Raw genomic sequence first — 14,636 nt, 5'->3', positions numbered from 1 at the left:
AGAAGGCCCTATTTTACCAGAATACTAACGGAGCCAGAAGGGCAAGAGAGGTGGAGGCCCGAGGGCCCCACACCATAAGGCGGCGCGGCCTAGGGGGGGCCCGCGCGGCCCTATGGTGTGGCCCCCTCGGCTGGCCTCCGACGCCCCCCTTCGGACTACTTATCGGGTTCGACCTAAAAACGCACGGGGAGAAGTCGAAGTCGCCAGAAACCCTCCAGAGAGCCGCCACATTGCGAAACTCCGTCGCGGGAGCCAGAAGTCTCCGTTCTGGCACTCACGGACGGGAATTGGAGGAGATCTTCACCGCCATCACCGCCAACGCCTCTCCATCGACCAGTCATGTTTCCCCCATCCATGTGTGAGTAATTCCCCCGCTGTAGGCTGAAGGGGATGGTAGGGATTGGATGAGATTGGTCATGTAATAGTCATAAGATTGTTAGGGCATAGTGCCTAGTATTCATAGATGTCACTTTTATGATATTGTTGCAACTTGTTATGCTTAATGCTTGTCACTAGGGCCCGAGTGCCATGATCTCAGATCTGAACATGTTATTGATTCATGGAGATATTCGTTGTTTATGATCTTACCTGCAAGTTGTATACACATGTCGCTGTCCGGAACCAATGGCCCCGAAGTGACAGAAATCGGGACAACCGGAGGGGATGGTAGTGATGTGAGGATCACATATGTTCACGGAGTGTTAATGCTTTGCTCCGGTACTCTATTAAAAAGAGTACCTTAATTTCCAGTAGTTTCCCTAGAGGCCCGGCTGCCACCGGCTGGTAGGACAAAAGATGTTGTGCAAGTTTCTCATTGCGAGCACGTACGACTAAATATGGAACACATGCCTATTGATTGATTAGTACTTGGATACCGTTTTATTATTATCTCGCAAATGCCCTCGCTTTGATTGTTACATGAGTTTCTCTCATCCATGCAACGCCCGTTAATCCGTCCCTCGTGCCTACAGTATTTTAATCCTCGTTTACTATAATCACTAATGCTGTCTTTATTTCACCGTTGTCGTTATTTCACTATTCCTACCGCCATAAAACTGTTATTATCGATAAACTCTTGCGAGCAAGTCTGTTTCTGTGTGCAATGAATTGACAACTCCGCTGTTAAGGCTTACAAGTATTCTTTGTCTCCCCTTGTGTCGAATCAATAAATTGGGTAATACTTCCCTCGAAGACTGTTGTGATCCCCTATACTTGTGGGTCATCAAGACTATTTTCTGGCGCCGTTGCCGGGGAGCATAGCTTTATTTGGAAGTTCACTTGGTTTGATATTGTTCGCTGCAAATTCTCCATCATGGGTAAACCTAGCGATACTAAGATCGCCATATTACCATCCACTACAAGAAAAGGTACAACTCTTAGTACCTCTGCTGCTCTTGATTCACCATCTGTGATAAGTAAACTTGTTTCACCACCACAAGCTTCGAATGCTGGTACTTCTGCTGAATCTGAAAATTCCTCTCATAATTGTGATGATGCTTCATTGCTTGATAATGATGGTTCGTTAGGATCTTTTCTAGATGCTACAATTGCTAAGTCTAGACAAATTGAAAATACTGAAACTCCTAATGAAAATGCTGCTACACCTGTTAATTCACCTGAGTCTGTTGAATATTCTAGTGATGATCTTGATGAAGATTATGTAGAGCTTGATGATGATTTTATTGAAAAATGCAATGCTACTACTGATGCAAGAAAAATTAAAAAGTTGCTTGCAGAACATGCTGTTAGATATAAACCATCTCCTGATCCTAAATTTGCCACATCTCCTATAAACATTAGGGATAAAGGTTATGATTTTTCTCTTGATTTATCTCATATAGCTATTGTTGAGAAAACACCCTTTTGTGGTACTGAAAAAGAAAGTGCTGTTGAACACATGATTGAGTTATCTACTCTGAGTAGCGTGTTTTCTGATGATGTCAAGATGCGTACTTATTTTGTTGCTAAAATTTTTCCTTTCTCATTAAAGGATGATGCTAAAACTTGGTATAATAATTTGCCTCCTGGTTCTATTAAAAGTCCAATTGACTTGCGTGATGTTTTCTTTCGAAAATACTTTCCTGCTAGTGCTCAACATGCTGCTTTGCAGAGAATTTATAATTTTGACCAGGAAGATGGAGAGAAATTGCCTGAGGCTTGGGCTAGATTTTGCTCTCTTATTAGAGCTCAGCCTGACCATGATTTGGAAAAGCATGATTTACTTGATATATTTTATAGTGGACTAACTATTGAGTCTAGGGCATACCTGGATAGTTGTGCTGGTTGTGTTTTCAGGAAAAGAACTCCGCATTTACGCTGAAGAATTATTGGCTAAAATAGGCCGGAATCATGATGATTGGTCTACACCTGAACCAACCCCGACACCGATAGTGAAGAAGAGGGGTATGATTAAATTAAATGATGAAGATATGAGGGAAGCCAAGAAGTCTCTTAAAGAGAAGGGTATTAAACCTGAAGATGTGAAGAATTTACCTCCTATAGAAGATTTATGTGAGATAACTCCCCCTTCATCCGTGATTGAGGTACACTCGCTTCAACGCTTTACTAGGGAAGATATTCCGTATTCAAAACCTCCTGCTCAATGCTTAGATGAATTTGATAATTATATTGTTAAGCAAGAAAACTTTAATATGAGAGTAGAGAATCATTTAATGGAAAATTCTCGAGCTATTAGTGAATTGCATGGTATTGTGGAGAGAACCTCCAATGATGTTAAGATACTTGTTAAACATTTTCAAATGGTTCAAACTCAAATTGATCAACTTACTAAAGTGCAAAATGACTTGTTGGGAAATAATTCTAAAGAAAAACATGCTTATGAAGTAACAACTAGAGGTGGTGTTTCTACCCAGGATCCTCTATATCCTGAAGGGCATCCCAAAAGAGTTGAACAAGATTCTCAACTAATTAAAACTAGTGCTCCATCTAAGAAAAAGAAAAAGAAACATAAGAATGTTGTAGAATCCTCTGAACCTGTTAATGATCCTAATAGTATTTCTATTTCTGATGCTGAAACTGAAAGTGGTAATGAACATGAGGAAGATAGTAATAAGAATGATACTCCTGATAAAGAAGAAATTGAAAAAGAACCTGAAAAGCCTGCTAAAAATAAAAAATACACTAAAGAAGATTTTATTGCTGAGAAACATGGTAATGAAAGAGAACCTTGGGTTCAAAAGCAAATGCCTTTTCCTGCTAAGAAATTAAAATCAAAGGAGGAGGAACATTATAATAAATTTTGTGATTGGATGAAACCTTTATTTTTGCAAATCCCTTTGACTGATGCTATTAAATTGCCTCCTTATTCAAAGTATATGAAAGATATTGTTACTAACAAAAGGAAAATCCCCAATGAGGAAATTTCCACTATGCTCGCTAATTACTCCTTCAATGGTAAGATTCCAAAGAAGCTTGGAGACCCAGGTATACCGACTATTCCTTGTTCCATCAAGAATAATTATGTTAGAACTGCTCTATGTGATTTGGGAGCAGGTGTTAGTATGATGCCTTTTTCTCTTTATAAGAGACTTGATTTAGATAAGTTGATACCAACTGATATATCTTTGCAAATGGCTGATAAATCTACTGCTATTCCTGTTGGTTTATGTGAAAATGTTCCTGTTCAAGTTACTCAGCATTGCTTGATATTAACTGATTTTGTTGTGTTGGAAATGCCTGAAGATGATAATATGTCTATTATTCTTGGAAGACCCTTTCTTAATACTGCAGGGGCTGTTATTGATTGCAATAAAGGCATGGTTACTTTCAATGTTGATGATAAGGAACATACTGTCTATTTTCCCAAGAGGATTGATAAAGTATGCGGAGTTAATACAATTTTTAATGTGAAAACTATCAAAGTGGGATCCATTGATTGTCCTATATATGAGCCTAAAGAAGAATATCAAACTCTTGTGATTGGATCCATATCAATTCAATATAAGGTAACATGATTGATTTGAGGTTTATTTCTTCTTATGTCATATAAAATTTATTTGGTAGCAAGACTTGATCAACCTTGTTAACAAGTATATTTTATTGCATAAGAGAGCTAAACAACATTTCTTTCTTTCTTTCTCCCTCCACTTATTTTACTTGATGTAGCACTTTTGTTTTGCAATATGTTTTAGTTGTTAAGATTTTAGAAATCATTTTCCTGCGCAGTAATCATTAATTTAATACCCAGAAATGTGCATTTTTCAAAGTTTTCAAAAAAATTACAAAAATTACACCATTGGTCCTATTTTTCAACGAGGCACCTGGGAGTGCCAGAGGATGACCTGTGGGGCACCAGAGGGTGGCACACCACAGGCCGGCGCGGCCAAGGAGGTGGGCGCGCCACCCTGTGGTGTGGGCCCCTCCTTGCCCCACTACATCATCTCTTCCTCCCAGCATCTTCTCTCTCCCGAAAAAACTCGTACCAAGTTCCTCTCACTCGTGTTTCTGCTCAAGAACTCGCGATTTTTCGATCTCCTTGCTCAGCCCAGATTTCTGTTTGAAATTTGGCACATTTACTCCTTGGTATGTGACTCCTTTGATTGTCCAATTAGAATTTTGTTTGGTTGAGTATATCTTGAATATTTTGATGCTGTAGATAACATGTTTAGTGAGCTTGCATGCTTGTTCTAAGTGGAAGAAACTAGTTTTGATGCATGTGTAGTACTCTAGCAAGTTCCTATAGTAGTTCCCTTCAATTATATACTTTGAAATCAAATTTTATAATGATTGTTGAAAAATTTCAGAAAATGGAAGGGAGTGTGCACCAGCTTAACCAACAAGAGTTGGAGGTACATCAAGTCATGAGAGTCCATCGTGAAGAGGGAGTATACCCCTCTTATTACCCATGCACGGATTTTATGCGGAATGCAGGAATCCTGCAAGATGTTCAAACACTGATTTCAAATGCAGGGTTGGAAGGCTTCACTGTTGGTGAACCTCACCAATATGCTAAACTAACGGTGTCGGTGGTGCAGGATTTCAAATTTCATCGGTCTCAAACTAACCCCATGGTCCGGTACAAGATTTATAACAAAACTATCAACTTGCCTTTCAGTGATTTTTGTACAGCAATTAGAGTGCCGCAGTGGGGATCCTGCGAGAAGATCAGGGGAACACCGCGGGAGCTCTCAAATCTTTATACAATGATTTGTAATGGGAGGAGCTTCTCCAATGATAGTGGTAAGATTAGTAGCATTCAACAGCCAGCCACCGCTACTTTGCCTATTTCGTTACAAAGTGTATTCTTGCGAGAAGGACCGGAGGTAAATTATCTGTCCAAGATTTGGCTTTCTTAGCTGCTGCTTTGCAACAGGATAGGACTTATAATTTGGGTGCTTTAATAGCTTGTAGACTTGCTACTAACCGCGAGAAAGGAGGAATTTGTGGAGGTCTTATCGCCTCTCGCCTATTAGCTATGCATGGTGTAGGACCTCACCATTTAGATATTCCGCTTTCTATAGAGAAGTTTGATGTTGTTTCCATGATTAAACATGAATTTATTTCAGATGCATCTAATTTGAACAACCTGCATTATAAGATAACTTTGTATAAGAAAAATTGGAGTATAACTAAGAAAATTGAAAAACTAGTACGCTTGCCTGCACCTGCTTTGTTTAACCTTGATGCCAGGAACGGGTGGTCGATCACAGAAAATGAGCTAAACGCATACATAGAAAGGGAAAGCCGTCGTGCAAGGGAAGATGTGGAGGAGGCCGAGGAGCACCCTGACTCTTCATCCGATGCAGCGAGCTCCTCATATCAACATCATGGGCATGTGGAACCTCCACGATATTCTTCTGCACAGGGACCCTATTACCACTCCATGTATGATCCACCGGCGTGGAACTCCGACCCTCGTTGGGAATGAACTCCACTTAGGCCAAGAGCCTAAGCTTGGGGGGAGGTATACCGGCATCACTCATTCTTTGCATATTATGGTTGCTGGATACTTGTACATACTTGTTTAGTTTCTTAGAGTGGTTTTCTAATGAGAGGGAGATGATATTTGGGGAAGTGCTGTCCAAAAACAGATTCTGTGCTGTTACCAAAAAAATTCGTACGCACAGCCAGAACGTTATTTTGAGTTGCAAATTTTTGAGCATGTTCCCCAGGTAGTTATCTAACTTTCATTAGTTTAACACTTTTTGAGCTGACCAATGGAAGATTTTTGTTAATTTCGATTTCTGTACTGCTATCAGGATTTGGCAGATTTCTGTCATCCTGCTTTTCTGTGTTTCTGTTAGTTTGCATTCTTTTTTTTCGCTTTGTTTCTTTCTTAAAACACAAAAGGACCAAAAATATTTCTGTTGTTTCTCTTCACCATTTGTTTATTTGGTTCTTTGCTCTTAGTTTACTTTATTTGCTATCGTTGGTTTGTTATGAGAAAACCCAAAAAGATTTTGCTTTGTTTGCTTGCTTTCTTTTGTTCTTGTTTCCAATTCGAAAACACCAAAAATATTTGCTGTTCTTCTTTGGTTTGTAAAGTTCATCATGAGTTCAATGGTCTTCGGTGGCTGGAGCGTGGTTTTCATTTCATATTATCCAAGCTACACAAGTGAAAAGGCAATAATGACGATCTACGACAATCTGATTGTGGTGAGAGGCTGGTATGAACTCTATTTGCTTTCATTTTTGTACATATACCCATCCATGTGGGCATGCTTAGTTGGTTCATGTGAGGTATATGTTATTTGAGAAAGTCTAGTAGTTCATGATCTCTCATGTTTAGCTCCAATTTATTAATATGAGTAGCATGTCATGGATGTTCGCTTGTATTGCTTTATTCATAAGTAAGTATGGCATTGTGGTATCCTCCTCTGAATAATTCATTTATATCGACTTGGCACATGCTCACGCATGCATATGACTGAACAAAAAGTCAATTAAGCCTCGATGATTTATATTGCTTCAGAGTTATTGTATCACTTTTATGCCTCCGTTAATTTATTTTGCCGCAAGCATGATTATGACAGTTACTGCTCACTTGATTTGTCGCTCCCCAGTCTTTTGCTAGCCTTCACTTGTACTGAGCGGGAACGCCGCTCGTGCTTCCAAACACCTGAAAACCAAGTTGTTCCAAAGTGTCCACCATAAATACCTATGCATGGCATTTCAAACCATTCCAAGTAAATTCTCATGTGCTACCTTTAAAACTTTCAAAATGCTTCTCAATTTGTGTTAATGTTTCATAGCTCATGAGGAAGTATGTGGTGTTTAGCTTTCAACCTTGTCATTTACTTTTGACGGACTCTCATATGGACTAGTGGCACATCCGCTTATCCAATAATTTTGCAAAAAGAGCTGGCAATGGGATTCCCAGTCCCGAATTAATTAACTTAAATAGACACTCCTCCATGGTTTGTGATTGTTGGACGGCACCCGAAGGATTCGGTTAGTCATGGCTTGTGTAAGCAAAGGTTGGGGGGAGTGTCATCATCATAATAAAACTTAAATAAAAAGGCACTCCTTCATGGTATGTGATTGTTGGCAGGCACCCGAGGATTCGGTTAGCCATGGTTTGTGAAAGAAAGGTTGGAAGGAGTGCCACCCAAAAATAAATAAAATGGGAGCCGCTCTTGGGAGTCCGGTTGATGAGGTAGTTAGTGTACCCATTACCATTCGTTGACAACAACAAACACCTCTCAAAATAATTTTACTCCTGCTTTACAAATAAAAAGCTCTAGCGCATGTTAATCCCTGCTTCCCTCTGCGAAGGGTCAATCTTTTACTTTTATGTTGTGTCTCCATTCTTTCTTTGAGCACTATCTTGAGAGCACAACTGTCATTCTTAGTATAATATGCTTGTCTCAAAATATGATTGATTGTGGTATAACTTTGATGCTTTTATCTTTGACAATCACTACTTCTAGTCTTTCTATGAACTCCAGAGGTGGCTCGGCATTTATGTTTTGCCGATCAAATACAGGCAAGCGAGATACCACTTTACCATATTCTCTTATGAACATTGCAATCCTGCTTATATACATGATTCATGATGCTTATTATTAATTGTTGGTACCTCTCCATGATTGACATAACTGTTGGATGATCTTATTTGCATGTGTCTCATTATGAACTGCTTAAGTATTAGCCATAGCATGAGAATATATACATCATATGAGCAAATGTGTTCGTGAAAGTTCTTTTTATCGCTCGCTTGTTAATCGAATTGCTTGAGGACAAGCAATAAGCTAAGCTTGGGGGAGTTGATACGTCCAAAACGTATCTACTTTCCCGAACACTTTTGCTATTGTTTTGCCTCTAATTTGTGTATTTTGGATACAACTAACACGGACTAACGCTGTTTTCAGCAGAACTGCTCTGGTGTCTCGTTTTTGTGCAGAAATCCAACTTTCGGGAAAATCCTCGGAATTTATGCAGAAGGCCCTATTTTACCAGAATATGCGACGAGCCAGAAGGGCAAGAGAGGTGGAGGCCCGAGGGCCCCACACCATAAGGCGGCGCGGCCTAGGGGGGGCCCGCGCGGCCCTATGGTGTGGCCCCCTCGGCTGGCCTCCGACGCCCCCCTTCGGACTACTTATCGGGTTCGACCTAAAAACGCACGGGGAGAAGTCGAAGTCGCGTAAACCCTCCGTAGAGCCGCCACATCGCGAAACTCCGTCGCGGGAGCCAGGTCTCCGTTCGGCACTCCGCCGAACGGGAATTGGAGGAGATCTTCACCGCCATCACCGCCAACGCCTCTCCATCGACCAGCCATGTTTCCCCCATCCATGTGTGAGTAATTCCCCCGCTGTAGGCTGAAGGGGATGGTAGGGATTGGATGAGATTGGTCATGTAATAGTCATAAGATTGTTAGGGCATAGTGCCTAGTATCCGTAGATGTCACTTTTATGATATTGTTGCAACTTGTTATGCTTAATGCTTGTCACTAGGGCCCGAGTGCCATGATCTCAGATCTGAACATGTTATTGATTCATGAAGATATTCGTTGTTTATGATCTTACCTGCAAGTTGTATACACATGTCGCTGTCCGGAACCAATGGCCCCGAAGTGACAGAAATCGGGACAACCGAAGGGGATGGTAGTGATGTGAGGATCACATGTGTTCACGGAGTGTTAATGCTTTGCCCCGGTACTCTATTAAAAGGAGTACCTTAATTTCCAGTAGTTTCCCTAGAGGCCTTGGCCACACCTACCGGTAGGACAAAAGATGTTGTGCAAGTTTCTCATTGCGAGCACGTACGACTAAATATGGAACACATGCCTATTGATTGATTAGTACTTGGATACCGTTTTATTATTATCTGCAAATGCCCCTGCTTTGATTGTTACATGAGTTTCTCTCATCCATGCAACGCCCGTTAATCCGTCCCTGTGCCTACAGTATTTTAATCCTGCTGTTTACTATAATCACTACTGCTGTCTTTATTTCACCGCTGCTGTTATTTCACTATTCCTACTGCCATAAAACTGTTACTACTGATAAACTCTTGCGAGCAAGTCTGTTTCCAGGTGCAGCTGAATTGACAACTCCGCTGTTAAGGCTTACAAGTATTCTTTGTCTCCCCTTGTGTCGAATCAATAAATTGGGTAATACTTCCCTCGAAGACTGTTGCGATCCCCTATACTTGTGGGTCATCAACAAGTATCAACAGGACTTGCATAAGAGATAACTCATAAGCAATAAATTCATAGTAGAATGCATTGAAGCAACACAAAGGATGATTAAGTTTCAGCAATTGCTTTCAACTTGTACATGTATATCTCATGGATATTTGTCAACATAGAGTAATATAACAGGTGCAATAAGTAAACATGTAAGAATCAATGCACACAGTTAACACAAGTGTTTGCTTCTAAGATAGAAAGAAGTGGGTAAACTGACTCAACAATAAAGTAAAAGAATGGCCCTTCGCAGAAGGAAGCATTGATTACTATTTTTGTGCTAGAGCTTTTTGTTTTGAAAACATAGAAACAATTTTGTCAACGGTAGTAATAATTCATATGTGCTATGCATAATACTTCCTACAAGTTGCATGTCTCATGCATAGAGTACTAATAGTGCTCGCACATTGTCCTACTTAGCTCGGAAACACGGATTCTCATCGCATAACATATGTTTCAACCAAGTGTCACAAAGGGGTACCTCTATGCCGCCTGTACAAAGGTCTAAGGAGAAAGCACGCACTGGATTTCTCGCTTTTGATTATTCTCAACTTAGACATCCATACCGGGACAACATAGACAACAGATAATGGACTCCTCTTTTTAATGCTTAAGCATTCAACAACAGTTAATATTCTCATAAGAGATTGAGGTTGTATGTCCAAACTGAAACTTCCACCATGATACATGGCTTTAGTTAGCGGCCCAATGTTCTTCTCTAACATATGCATACTCAAACCATTTGATCATGAAGTCCACTTACTTCGTACAAGACGAACATGCATAGCATCTCACATGATATCCAACAAAGATAAAGTTGATGGCGTCCCCAGAAAACATGGTTACCGCTCAACAAGCAACCTATAAGAATTAAGACACATAACTACATAGTCATCACCATAATAGTTTTTAAGCTATTTGTCCCATGAGCTATATACTGTAAAGGTAGAGGAATGAAATTTAAAGGTAGCACTCAAGTAATTTACTTTGGAATGGCAAGAAATACCATATAATAGGTAGATATGGTGGACACAAATGGCATGGATTTTGGCTCAGGGTGTTTGGATGCACGAGAAGCATTTCCTCTCAGTACAAGGTTTGGGCTAGCAAGGTTGTTTGAAGCAAACACAAGTATGAACAGGTACAACAAAACTCACACAAGAACATATTGCAAGCATTATAAGGCTCTACACTGTCTTCCTTGTTGTTCAAACACTTTACCCGAAAATATCTAGACTTAGAGAGACCAATCATGCAAACCAAATTAAACAAGCTCTACAGTAGTTCTTCATTAATAGATTAAACTACATGATGCAAGAGCTTAAACATGATCTATGAGAGCTCAAACAATTGCCAAATTTACCAAACCATATGCAGCATTTTCCAATTCCAACCAAATAGCAATCTAACGAAGCAATGAGCTTTCGCCATGAACATTAAAGCACAATTAAGAACACAAGTGTTCCATAAGAAAACGCGGAGCGTAATATCTCCAATATAAGAATGGCGGGATCCAACTTTATTCAAAACAAAACAAAAATAAAAACAAACCGACGCTCCAAGTAAAGAACATAAGAATGTGACGGAATAAAAATATAGTTTCACTAGAAGTGACCTGATAATGTTGTCGATGAAGAAGGGGATGCCTTGGGCATCCCCAAGCTTAGATGCTTTAGTATTCTTAAAATATGCAGGGATGAACCACCGGGGCATCCCCAAGCTTAGACCTTTCACTCTTCTTGATCATAGTATATCATCCTCTTCTCTTCACCCTTGAAAACTTCCTTCACACAAACTTCAAGCAAACTCATGAGAGGGTTAGTGAATAACCACAAATTTACATATTCAGAGGTGACACAATCATTCTTAACACTTCTGGACATTGCACAAAGCTTCTGAAAGTTAATGGAACAAAGAAACTCATTCAACATAGCAAAAGCGGCAATGTGAAATAAAAGACAGAATCTGTCAAAAACAGAATAGTCCGTAAAGATGCATCTGTACTGGGCACTTAACTTGCTCAAATGGAAAAACTCAAAACTAATTAAAGTTGCGTACATATCTGAGGATCACGCTCGTAAATTTCCAGATTTTTTCGAATTTTTTACAGAGACTTATGCCAGAATTCGTGACAGACAGCAATGATGTTTCTGCGCAGCGATCCCAAATATAACATCAACTTTAGCATAGAAACTTTACTTGGCACAAAAACATGATAAGGAGAGGTTGCTACAGTAGTAAACAACTTCCAAGACTCAACAATACAGTAAATAAAATAAAACATGGATTATCTTCCAAGAAGTGCTTTCTTTAACGCCTTTCAGCTAGGCGCAGAAAGTGCAAATCAAGTAACATCAAAAGATAAAGCATCAACATCATAACTTGTTCTAATAATAGAATCAAAAGGCAACTTCATTCTCTTTCTAGGGAAGTGTTCCATACCTTTCTTGAGAGGAAATTGATATTTAATATTACCTTCCTTCATATCAATAACAGCACCAACGGTTCGAAGAAAAGGTCTTCCCAACATAATAGGACACGATGCATTGCATTCGATATCCAAGACAACAAAATCAACGGGGACAAGGTTATTGTTAACCGTAATGCGCACATTATCAATCCTCCCCAAAGGTTTCTTTTTAACATTATCAGCAAGATTAACATCCAAATAACAATTCTTCAATGGTGGCAAGTCAAGCATATCATAAATCTTTTTAGGCATAACAGAAATACTTGCACCAAGATCACATAAAGCATTACACTCAAAGTCATTGAATTTCATTTTAATGATGGGCTCCCAACCATCTTCTAACTTCCTAGGAATAGAAGCTTCAAGTCTTAATTTCTCTTCCCTAGCTTTAATAAGAGCATTTGTAATGTGTTTTGTAAAGGCTAAATTTATAGCACTAGCATTGGGACTTCTAGCAAGTTTTTGTAGGAACTTTATAACTTCAGTAATATGACAATCATCAAAATCTAAACCATTATGTTCTACAGCAATGAAATCATTGTTACCAATATTTTGAAAAATTTCAGCAGTTTTATCACAAACAGCAGTTTCAGCAGTTTCAGGCAGTTTTGTACGTTTTGCACTAGGAGTAGAAACATTGCCAACACCAATTATTTTACCATTGATAGTAGGAGGTGCAGCAACATGTGAAGAATCAACATTACTAGTGGTGGTAATAGTCCATACTTTAGCTACATTATTTTCTTTAGCAAGTTTTTCTTTTTCTTCTCTATCCCACCTAGCATGCAATTCAGCCAACAATCTAATATTATCATTAATTCTAACTTGGATGTAATTTGTTTTAGCAAACCTAGCATCTTCAACTTTCTCAGGCATAACTTTCAATTTTAAAAGATCAACATCAAGAGCAAGACTATCAACCTTAGAAGCAAGAACATCAATTTTACCAAGTTTTTCTTCAACAGTTTTATTGAAAGCAGTTTGTGTACTAATGAATTCTTTAAACATCACTTCAAGACCAGAGGGTACACTCTTATTATTGTTGTAAAAATTACCATAAGAATTACCATAACCATTACCATTATTAGAAGGATATGGCCTATAGTTGTTGTTACCATAATTATTCCTATAAGCATTGTTGTTGAAATTGTTACTCTTTATGAAATTCACATCAACATTTTCCTCTTGAGCAACCAATGAGGCTAAAGGAACATTATTAGGATCAATATGAGATCTACCATTTGCAAGCATAGACATAATAGCATCAATCTTATCACCGAAAGAAGAGGTTTCTTCAACAGAATTTACCTTCTTACCTTGAGGAGTTCTTTCAGTGTGCCATTCAGAGTAATTGATCATCATATCATCAAGTAGTTTAGTTGCGGTGCCCAAGGTGATGGACATAAACGTACCTCCAGCAGCTGAATCCAATAGGTTCCTTGAGGAAAAATTCAATCCTGCATAAAAGGTTTGGATGATCATCCAAGTAGTCAGTCCATGGGTTGGGCAATTCTTTACCAAAGATTTCATTCTCTCCCATGCTTGAGCAACATGTTCATTATCAAATTGTTTAAAGTTCATAATGCTACTTCTCAAAGATATAATCTTAGCAGGAGGATAATATTTACTAATAAAAGCATCTTTGCATTTAGTCCATGAATCAATACTATTCTTAGGTAAAGATAACAACCAATCTTTAGCTCTTCCTCTTAATGAGAAAGGAAACAATTTCAGTTTTATAATATCACCATCTATATCCTTATACTTTTGCATTTCACAGAGTTCAACAAAATTATTAAGATGGGCAGAAGATCATCGCATTAACACCAGAAAATTGCTCTCTCATAACAAGATTCAAGAAAGGTGTTTAATTTCATAGAATTCTGCTGTAGTAGCGGGTGGAGCAATAGGAGTACATATAAAATCATTATTATTTGTGCTAGTGAAATCACACAACTTAGTATTTTCAGGAGTACCCATTATAGCAACAAAGTAAACTAAGCAAATAAAGTAAAGACAAATAACTAATTTTTTTGTGTTTTTGATATAGAGAACAAGACAGTAAATAAAGTAAAGCTAGCAACTAATTTTTTGTGTGTTTTGTTTAAGTGCAGCAAACAAAGTAGTAAATAAAATAAAGCAACACAAAAACAAAGTAAAGAGATTTGAAGTGGAGACTCCCCTTGCAGCGTGTCTTGATCTCCCCGGCAACGGCGCCAGAAAAAAGCTGTTGCCGTGGGAGGCAATTCTCTGTGGTGTAACTTTTTTTCAGTTTCCCCGGCAACGGCGCCAGAAAAAAGTCGCTTGATGCGCGTAGATGTACACGTCCGTTGGGAACCCCAAGAGGAAGGTATGATGCGCACAGCGGCAAGTTTTCCCTCAGAAAGAAACCAAGGTTATCGAACCAGTAGGAGCCAAGAAGCACGTGAAGGTTGTTGGTGGAGGAATGTAGTGCGGCGCAACACCAGTGAAACCGGCGCCAACGTGGAACCTGCACAACACAATCAAAGTACTTTGCCC

The sequence above is a fragment of the Lolium perenne genome, chromosome 4 (assembly GCF_019359855.2).
Source record: "Lolium perenne isolate Kyuss_39 chromosome 4, Kyuss_2.0, whole genome shotgun sequence".
Classification (NCBI taxonomy): domain Eukaryota; kingdom Viridiplantae; phylum Streptophyta; class Magnoliopsida; order Poales; family Poaceae; genus Lolium; species Lolium perenne.
Note: the sequence above shows the minus strand (reverse complement) of the source record.